At 47.2% G+C, this 8,545-nt stretch overlaps 1 long non-coding RNA gene across 1 annotated transcript; it reads right to left on the bottom strand.

Moving 5' to 3' along the window:
* Nucleotides 1-4,721: 4,721 nt before the first annotated feature.
* Nucleotides 4,722-7,764, bottom strand: LOC132655380 (uncharacterized). The gene is made up of 3 exons (XR_009593194.1): nucleotides 7,381-7,764; nucleotides 6,904-6,965; nucleotides 4,722-6,360 (listed from the first exon to the last, which is right to left on the bottom strand). It is a non-coding gene; the product is annotated as an uncharacterized LOC132655380 (long non-coding RNA).
* Nucleotides 7,765-8,545: the final 781 nt, after the last annotated feature.

Here is an 8,545-nt window from a genome sequence, read left to right as displayed (position 1 = left end):
TTGGAGGGGAGGGGAAGAAGGGTTCGGAGTGTGGGGGAAAACCACCCCAAAGGCAGGTGTCCTCGGCCACGGTCTCCCCTACCTCCCCCCCCATGGAACCCAATAAACCCCAAGCTAGCCAAGAGATGTTGAATTTGGTTGGAATTACCACAAAGGGAGGACTGAGCACAGTGACTCACTCCGATCCAAGCTGTGCCAGACTCAATTTCTGAGCAAATGACCTTTTCCCTCCTGTCTCCCCCTCCCCTGATGAGATAGAGGGCAGGTGGCCCATCTGTCCTCCTACCTTCCTGGTCATCAGCTGGGAAGAACTGAATGGGGTGTTTGACTTGCAAATGTGAGGAACCTTTAGCCCAGCTGGGAAGTGGAACCCAGTCAAGGCTGGCCTGGGCGGGGGAGGTGGGGTACCCGGTCAGAATCGGCTGTGGTGGGAAACTATGTTATTCTCCTCTGGTAGTGGTCTCAGCACAGAGCTGAACCCAGTCTTGGCACATTTGTCTTCTGCACTCTGTGTCTCCAGGTTTTTGATGACCAAGGACCTAGGTTTATACAGAGCAGAAAGAAGACTAGGTTGTTTGTCCTTTCTTTCTTTCTTTCTTCTCTCTCTCTCTCTCTCTCTCTCTCTCTCTCTCTCTCTTTCTTTCTTTCTTCCTTTCTCACCCACAGTGGAACATCAGAAGTAGATTTGGGTACCTAAGTTAGAATCCCAGTGGCTGCACTGTTTCTGCAAGACTACTTTGATGTCAAGGTCAGGACATGAAGCCCAACCTCTAGCTGACACTGTCGGGGGATAACTGATTGTTAGGGGGGCAGGTGAAGGGATTACAATCTCTGCTTGGCTCTGGTTGTGGGCAATACTACCACACAATTTCTTTCTTTCTTTCTTTCTTTCTTTCTTTCTTTCTTTCTTTCTTTCTTTCTTTTTCTCTCTCTCTCTTTCTTTCTTTCTTCTTTTATATATATATATATCAATGTTGACATTAAAGTAAACCAGCTTCGGATAAGACAATCACCTTAAAATCAGAATCCCCTAAAAATGTAGGCCAAGCAGCCTCATAACCAACGGAGGGATCTTTTCCGTTGATGGGGGTGGGGGTAGGGTGGGAAGAGGAGGGCTGGGTCTCAACAGAGACTGGAGCTATTGTTGAGAGCTCTTTGATAGGGCCCCTTAAATGAAAATTATCAAATGGCTGTTTAAAACATACACACTTTTGTTTGATTAGCCCACTGCAGATAACCTTTATTAAACCTGATCTGAAATTACAGGCGCGGCCGGGCGCTCCTTTGATGCCTCGGCTGTTTTGCTTCCTGTTTATAGAGTGCTACACGTTGCACCAGGAGATAAAGCTGTTCTAAGGGATATTAAGACATAAGAGTCCCTTGGCTATTTGCTGGCACTGTTTTGATGTTTTCTTGCTCCCTAGAAATTAGCATATCCTTTTCAAAGTCTGTCTCTGATGAGAGTAATCCTTTGCCATGATGTATTTGCTAAAAGTCATCAATGATAGTGTATTGTGTAAAGAGATGACACATAAAAGGCATGTTGCTAGATTATTGATAATGAAGCAACTTGTGTAGCGGTTGCTTTTGGCTTTTCTGAAGCATACGTTGACACCATAAATGCACTGGGTTTCTATTAATGAGGATTTAATGCTTCAGAGATTTTAAAGAAACTTGCATGGATCAACTCTGCACTGGAAAGAGTTGGTGGGGTGCAAGCTTAACAGTTTCTCCTATTTTACTAAGTTATGTTCAGTCACAGTGTTTTATTGCCTCGGAAATAAGAAATGCTTAAAAACCTTATGTTTTCCTTTGTGCCGCTTGGAGCTGATGAATAAGAATGACGGCATGGAACAAATTTAGGGAAAAAATTTGCCCACACACCTAGAATGTTTCTAAAAGAAAACTAAGTAAGGGGGGTGGGCAGGGAGGCAGGGGAATGACAGGAAAGTAGAAGGAAAAAAAAGCCACGGGAAGGGAAGGAAGCAGAATGAGGAGGAGAAAAGGGAAACAAAGTAGAAAGTGAGAGGAATTAAGGGAAGGAATAATGAAAAATTAGAAAACAAAAGAAAAGAAGCAGAGGAGGAAGGGAAATAAGAGAAAGAGAAACCTGAGAGGCAGAAAAAAAAAGATCTGAAGGAGGGAGAGAAAAGAGGAAAAAGAAAGGAGAAAGGAGGGAGGTATGAAGGAAGGACACAGAAAGCGTGGGGAGGAAAAATTAAAAGAATAGGAACAGGGAAGAAGAAGGGGGGGAAGGCAGGCAGGCAGGTATGAAGGTAGGCAGCAGACAGCATGAATGCAGGCAGGCAGCAGGCAGGAAGAGGCATTCTATTGGTCTGCATGTTGTTTAAAGAAAGAGTTGGAGCCAGACTTAGCTCAAAAAGCATTTTAAATTTGTCTCACTTGAAGCACTCTATAGCTACCCTTAGTTTACAGTTGGTTTTTCTGGAAGTTTAAATTTGAAGGAAGCTGGGCTATTATTTCCTGGCCACCCCCTGCTTCTAAGTAGAACTGTCTCCAGACTTCCTCACGTTAAGACAGTTCTTGAATTGGGCTCTTTCTACAGAGATCTGGTATTCTGCGATCTCCTTCTGGGATTACCGGGAAGTACAGAAGGAAGTGTGCAAACCTTGTCCAAAGGATGCCCACCCACCTTCCCACTGACCTCACTGTCCACGGATGCCACGCTAGCAGCTAAGACACTCACCCACAGCAGGAGCTGGTTCTTAGAAATCTGTGCACTTAAAAAGAATGAAACGTTTCAAGTGGTCAGCTTTCTTTCTGTCTGCCTCCCTACACGTCGAGCATGTGTGGGATTGTCTATTTAAAAATCAAGAATCTTTTCCTAATTATGTGCCCATTGTTCTCCAGCTGGGGCTTAGAGTGTTTTTCACTTGAAAGTTTGATTCCAATTTGGAAGCCATAGAAGGGGGTGGGAGAGAGCTGAGAAGTGGAGAGGTAAAGAATGGCACCGGGGTTGCCCGCTGGGCTCTGGAGCTCTCCAGGGACCCTCCTGTGGTTATGTCCCAAAGGCTGTATTGATACCTTTTCCAAATTCAAACCTAAGTTGGGGACCAGGAGAAATTATGGTCATTATCACCATCCTATCCGAGTTCTTCAGTACCTCGGATTCCTCTCCTAGGTGGACACACCTGCCCCAGGTGTTCTTCTGTTGTGTGTTTGTGTGCGTGTTCCTGTGTGTGCAGGTATACAATGTGTGTACATGTGTATATGTGTGTGACAAGTGGAGATTACCATTCTCCACTGTGTGTGTGTGTGTGTGTGTGTGTGCGCACTTACATGCTCTGGTGCACATGTGTATGGTGCAAATGCACAGACCTGTGAAGGTCAGAGGCTAACATCTTTTGTCCTCATTAATCACTCTTCACCCTTAGCCTCGAGACCAGACCTGAAGCTCATTGATACAGCATTGACACTGGCCACTGAGCTTTAAAGGGTCTACTTGTCTGCTGAGGCACTATATGGGGGTTGTCACCATTATGCTGTCCTTCTACCTAAGACTCATCTGAGCTCTTCCTAACATGACTCACATAGGAGCGATTGGGGGACAACAGGCGCTGGCTTAGAGGTAAGGGACTTGACTCTCTCATTCTGGGGAATTCAAGGGCGGTGAATAGTCCATTGACCCACTGTGATATTCAAAATGTCAAGACCAGGTCCAATGAATTCATGGGCCAGTGTCAAAGGACCACACTCTGAATGCCCTGATCTGGAACAGGCAATCCCACCAAGGAACCCTTATTTACTTAGTGTCTCTCATGTTAGAAGAGGGATGCTTGACGTTACTGAGATGGAGGTGGTAGAAATGGTAGCGGAGTTTAATCAGCTTAATCCATGCCTTCGGCGGCATCCAGGTTATTGCTATGAAAGTGCCGTGTTATTTGTGATCTCCAGACTGATGCCACCCTGAGAGCGGTAACAACTGTGATTTATTGTACGGCTTGTGGGTTGTAACTTCCGCAGTGATAGTGCATTTTAATTTGTCCGTGAAGCGCTTTTTAGAAAGAAAGGTAGAAAAATAGAGATGAAGAAATTGTGAGCCAGGACAGTATTACATGTATTCACATGGCAAAAACGGGTAGATTGCTACAGTCTTGCTCGTCTGTTGGCTTATTTTGCCATATTAGTAATTGAATTAGGGCCTTGTGTATGCTGCACAAGAATTCTTCCACTGAGCTATGTTTCCAGTTCCTTTTGTATTTTTATTTGCGGGCAGGATCTTAGTTTCCAGGTAGAGAGCGAGCTTGTTTGCCTGTGTCTCTTGAGTAACTGGGATTTAATGTATATGACACTAGGCTTCCTGGTATCGTGCTAGTGTGTGTGTGTGTGTGTGTGTGTGTGTGTGTGCGTGTGTGTGCATGCATATGTACTTGTGTGTAGGTATGCATGTAAAGTCCAGAGGCTAACAATGAATGTCTATTTATTTATTTGTTTGAACCTGGAGCTCACCAGTTGGGCTAGAGTAATGGGCCGGCAGGTCCCAGGGCTCTTCCTGTTTCTGCCTTCCTTCTTTTGGAGTTACTGATTTGTACTAACCATACCCAGCTTTTACATGTTTGTGCAACAAGTACTCTACCCACTGAGCCGCCTCCCCAGCTCCTTGGAAGTACTCTTTAAAAAGGCCAGACAATGAATCCTATAACCTGTCAGGAGACAGTGTCAATAGATCAACATAGATAATGAGGAGAAAGAAGTGGGAAGCCATTTATGTTCATTTAATGATCATGGGATAAAAGCTGCCAGGAAACTCCAGCAGTAGACCTCATTACAAAGCACGACATGACATTTGTTGCATGAAAGGTGCTGCCGTGTGGCACACCCAGTAATTAGTTTCCTTAGGTGCAATAGAATGTATAAATAGAAACATAAACAATGAGACAGTTTGGGGAAAGAGCACGGTATTCCCAAAAGCATTTTATAAGCCTAGAGTAGTGGAATGACCAGGTTAAGTTACAAAAATTGTCACAGGACAAGGGAAGTTGAGTAAAGCAGGTTAAGGTTTTTTTCAGACTAACTGCAATATTTCAACAAGTGTCAGTTTTTCTACAACATCTGGGTGTCACAGGTAACTGCAGAAAGGCAAGAATGTACTATTGAAGAACGAGAAAAGATGAATGAACATGACATCATAGCTTCAAAATATAATATCTGCCAGGGGTTAGGATGATGGTTCTCTGCCATGCAAACATGAGGATCTGGGTTCAGAGCCCAAGAACCTAGGTGAGAAAGCCAGAGGTGGTGGCATTTGTCACCTCAACCCTGGGGAGGCAGAAAAAGGAGAATCCCTGGAGATTGCCCAGCCAATCAAGCTGAATCGGTGCGCTATAGGTTCAGTGAGAGACCCTCTCTCCAGAACTAAGGTGGAGAACAATTGAAGTGTCTACCCAGTGTCAATCTCTGGCTTCCATGCATGCGCCTACCCACACATATGAACATGTTCACACATGTTTACTTGCACATGCGCACACACACACACACACACACACACACACACACACAAGGTGCTTCCACGGGAAAGCAGCAAGAAGCTAGAAGCTTGCTGGGGTCACAGTGGATCTGTATGAAGACACAGCTGGAGGAGATAGCAGCCCTGGATTCTTCCTGGAGCGTCATCAGTGTCAGACTCGGAGAGGACCCCATGGAAAGAGGAGGAAAATGCGTCCAGCTGAACATCCTAAATGATGCTTGGTCATCTTGTCGTCCCACTTCAGACACGTGACTTGATCTCACCTCCATCTAGCCTCCCTCACCGGGGAGAACACTTTCCTCTGTGTATACCTTCTCTCTACTCTTCCACGCACACCACAAGCTTCTAGCAGTGTTGGGGGAATCTTAGTGCCTTTGGAACCATACAGAACTCAGGGTCGCCGGCTAGGAGTGCGAAGTCCGCTCAGCCCCGGTGGGCGTGATGAATGGGTGTGCTAGTTAATGAGCAGGATGGTTTGAAGGCAGGAAGAGCTCTGGCACGGTCATCTACAGGGTCCTTTGCAGTTGTTTTCTCATTTGCAGAGCGGGGACCCTAACCTTCACGTCGCAGGAGCATTTGGGAAGGTCAGGGTTCTCTCTGACCAGCTGTGTGCTTTCATGTGGAGGGACGATTTCCATTGTGACTCTTTTGGCCTCTGGAAAGGCTGTTGTTCCAGGAGTCCCATAGGACTTCCTGAAAGGCTGGTGCCAGCAGTCAGACTCTGTCTCAGTTGGACTACAAGTTGGCAACGTAGCAAGCTCAAGGCCAGCCCGGGCAGCTTGATGGAGCAGCTGCCTCACGATGAAAGTGAAGAGAGAGCCAACGATATGGCTTAGTGGTGAAGCACTTGCCTAGTTGGTGTGTATGGGGCCCTGGTTCAATCCCCAGGAGTGGAGAGAGAGAGAGAGAGAGAGAGAGAGAGAGAGAGAGAGAGAGAGAGAATATGAAATATTCTCTTCTTCCTTCTGGTCATTTCTTTTAAAAAAAAGTATTTTATTTACTCATCATCATCATCACCTGAGTGTGGGTTCTGGGGGCGGAACCCAGATCTATCAGACGTAGAGGGTAAGCACCCTTTCCGAGCCATCTTACCTGCCTAGACCTCTTTCAAAAACCAAACCTTTAGTCCTTTGGCCTGGGAAGAGGAACACGAGAAGCTCCCTTCTTTCTCTTTGCTAGGATTGTTTCTCAAAGTTGCTGCCAAAAGTGGCTCAGGTGGATCCGGCCATTGCCACACAATTTAGCACATCCCCGGCCTCCACACAGCACTTCTGGATATGCACTCAAACACTTCCCTCTTACCTTTCTTTTAAGATAATGCCCCTCCCCTCCCCCACTCTCATACTCTTCTCCACCAGCCTCTACTGGGCACAGTTTCCCTCAGAGCAGCACAGGCTCAGGTAGTTCCTTCTCACCCGCCTCTCCTTGTCAATCGCCTCCCTGTGAGGTTGAGGTTGTTCTTTGGAAGCCTCGGCATCTGTGGAATTTGACACCAAATCAAAACCTTAATCACTTTTTTTTAGAAAAATGTAATCTCAAAGTCAGACTTGCAGAACGGCACACACAGGCAGCGCCCCCCCCCCCCAACACCAACCAAAGAAAGACACAAGAAAGCGGTTTTCCTTCCTTTCGGCCTCAGAGCTGCATGGTAATTATGTAACTTCTCCCTCCCTCCCTCCCAACCACATCTAAACAAGGCGAGGCAGCTGGAGCTGGTAGCTGGCATTTCACACTCCAAACCAACTCCCCCCCTCCCCCCCACCGGAGTCTTCAAGCCTGTTTCAAAAGTTTCCTTTCAACCTGGACCATTCAATTCAGCCTTTCTTCCTCGCCTTTAATCCGTGTACCTGTGGCAGCGCTCTGTGGAGGAGAGAGGGAAATCAATGACTCACCTGCCTGCATGCCAGACTCAGGGAACCAGCTTGAAAGGGACAGCACCATTCTCCCAGCCTCCCTTCGGCTGCGAGGAGCACTTGACTTCACAAGCGAAGAAAACACGCTGGGACTCTGCAGCGGACAGAAGACGGGGGAGCTCATTTGATAGGAGACTGACCTTTCCCAAGGGTCTCGGCTGAGCTAGGAGGCTCTGCTCTGCGTTCACAGCAGTGACTCTGCGTGGCCAGCAGACTTGATAGCTCTGTTCTCACGATCCGGATTCACAAAGGCATTGCAGTTGCTGGCTGGGTATAATCAAACGCAGCGTCTGCTGGGTCTTTTCGGGCAAGCGACGCCTCTAAGAGATGGTAGAATACTGTGGTGAAGGTGGCTAGTCTACATTCAGGTACCTGGCTCCGGCTCCTGGTACCGTTGAATTCTCTAACAGTATGGCCTTGGATACGGCGCTTCCTCATTCGTAAATGGGGATCACAGTGGTCTCCACATGTTTGCAGTAGTTCACAAAACAGAGACTCCAGGCTGACAGGGGCACACAATCCCCACCTTGGTAATTCCCCCGATAAGATGGCTGAGAAGAGTTTAACCAGTTTTCCCAGTACCTCCTCTCCCAGACACAGTCTCATGTAGTCTAGGTTGGTCTTGAACTCACTATGTAGCTAAGGATGGCCTTGACCTCCTGACCTTCCTGCTTCCATCTCCCAAGGCTAGCGTTATAAGCACAGGCCACCCGTGGCAGGTTTTTGTGGTGCTGGGCAAGCATTCTACCAGCCAGGCTATAACCAAGAACACTTTTCCTTTCTCTCCCACCATTGTTAAGGTGTGTGCGTGTGCGTGCGTGTGTGTGTGTGCGTGTGCGTGCGTGTGTGTGTGTGTGTGTGTGTTGTATGTTTGTATACACTCTTGCACGTGGGTCCAGATACGATGGAGGCCAGAGTTCAATAACAGGCATCTTCCTCAACTGTTCCCCGTATTATTTTTTGAGACAGGGCCACTCACTGATTTGGCTAGACAGGCTGGCCACTGAGCTCCAGGGACCTTGTCCCTGCCTCCTCAGCACTGTGATAACAGATGTGTGCCACTGTGTCCAGTTCTCTATGTGGGTTCTGGGTATTGAACTCAGATCCTCGCGCTTGTGTGGCGAGCACTTTACTGAGTCCTCTC

This window comes from Meriones unguiculatus, chromosome 7 (genome assembly GCF_030254825.1).
Source record: "Meriones unguiculatus strain TT.TT164.6M chromosome 7, Bangor_MerUng_6.1, whole genome shotgun sequence".
In the NCBI taxonomy this organism is placed as follows: Eukaryota; Metazoa; Chordata; class Mammalia; order Rodentia; family Muridae; genus Meriones; species Meriones unguiculatus.
This window is presented reverse-complemented; position numbering and strand designations above follow the sequence as displayed.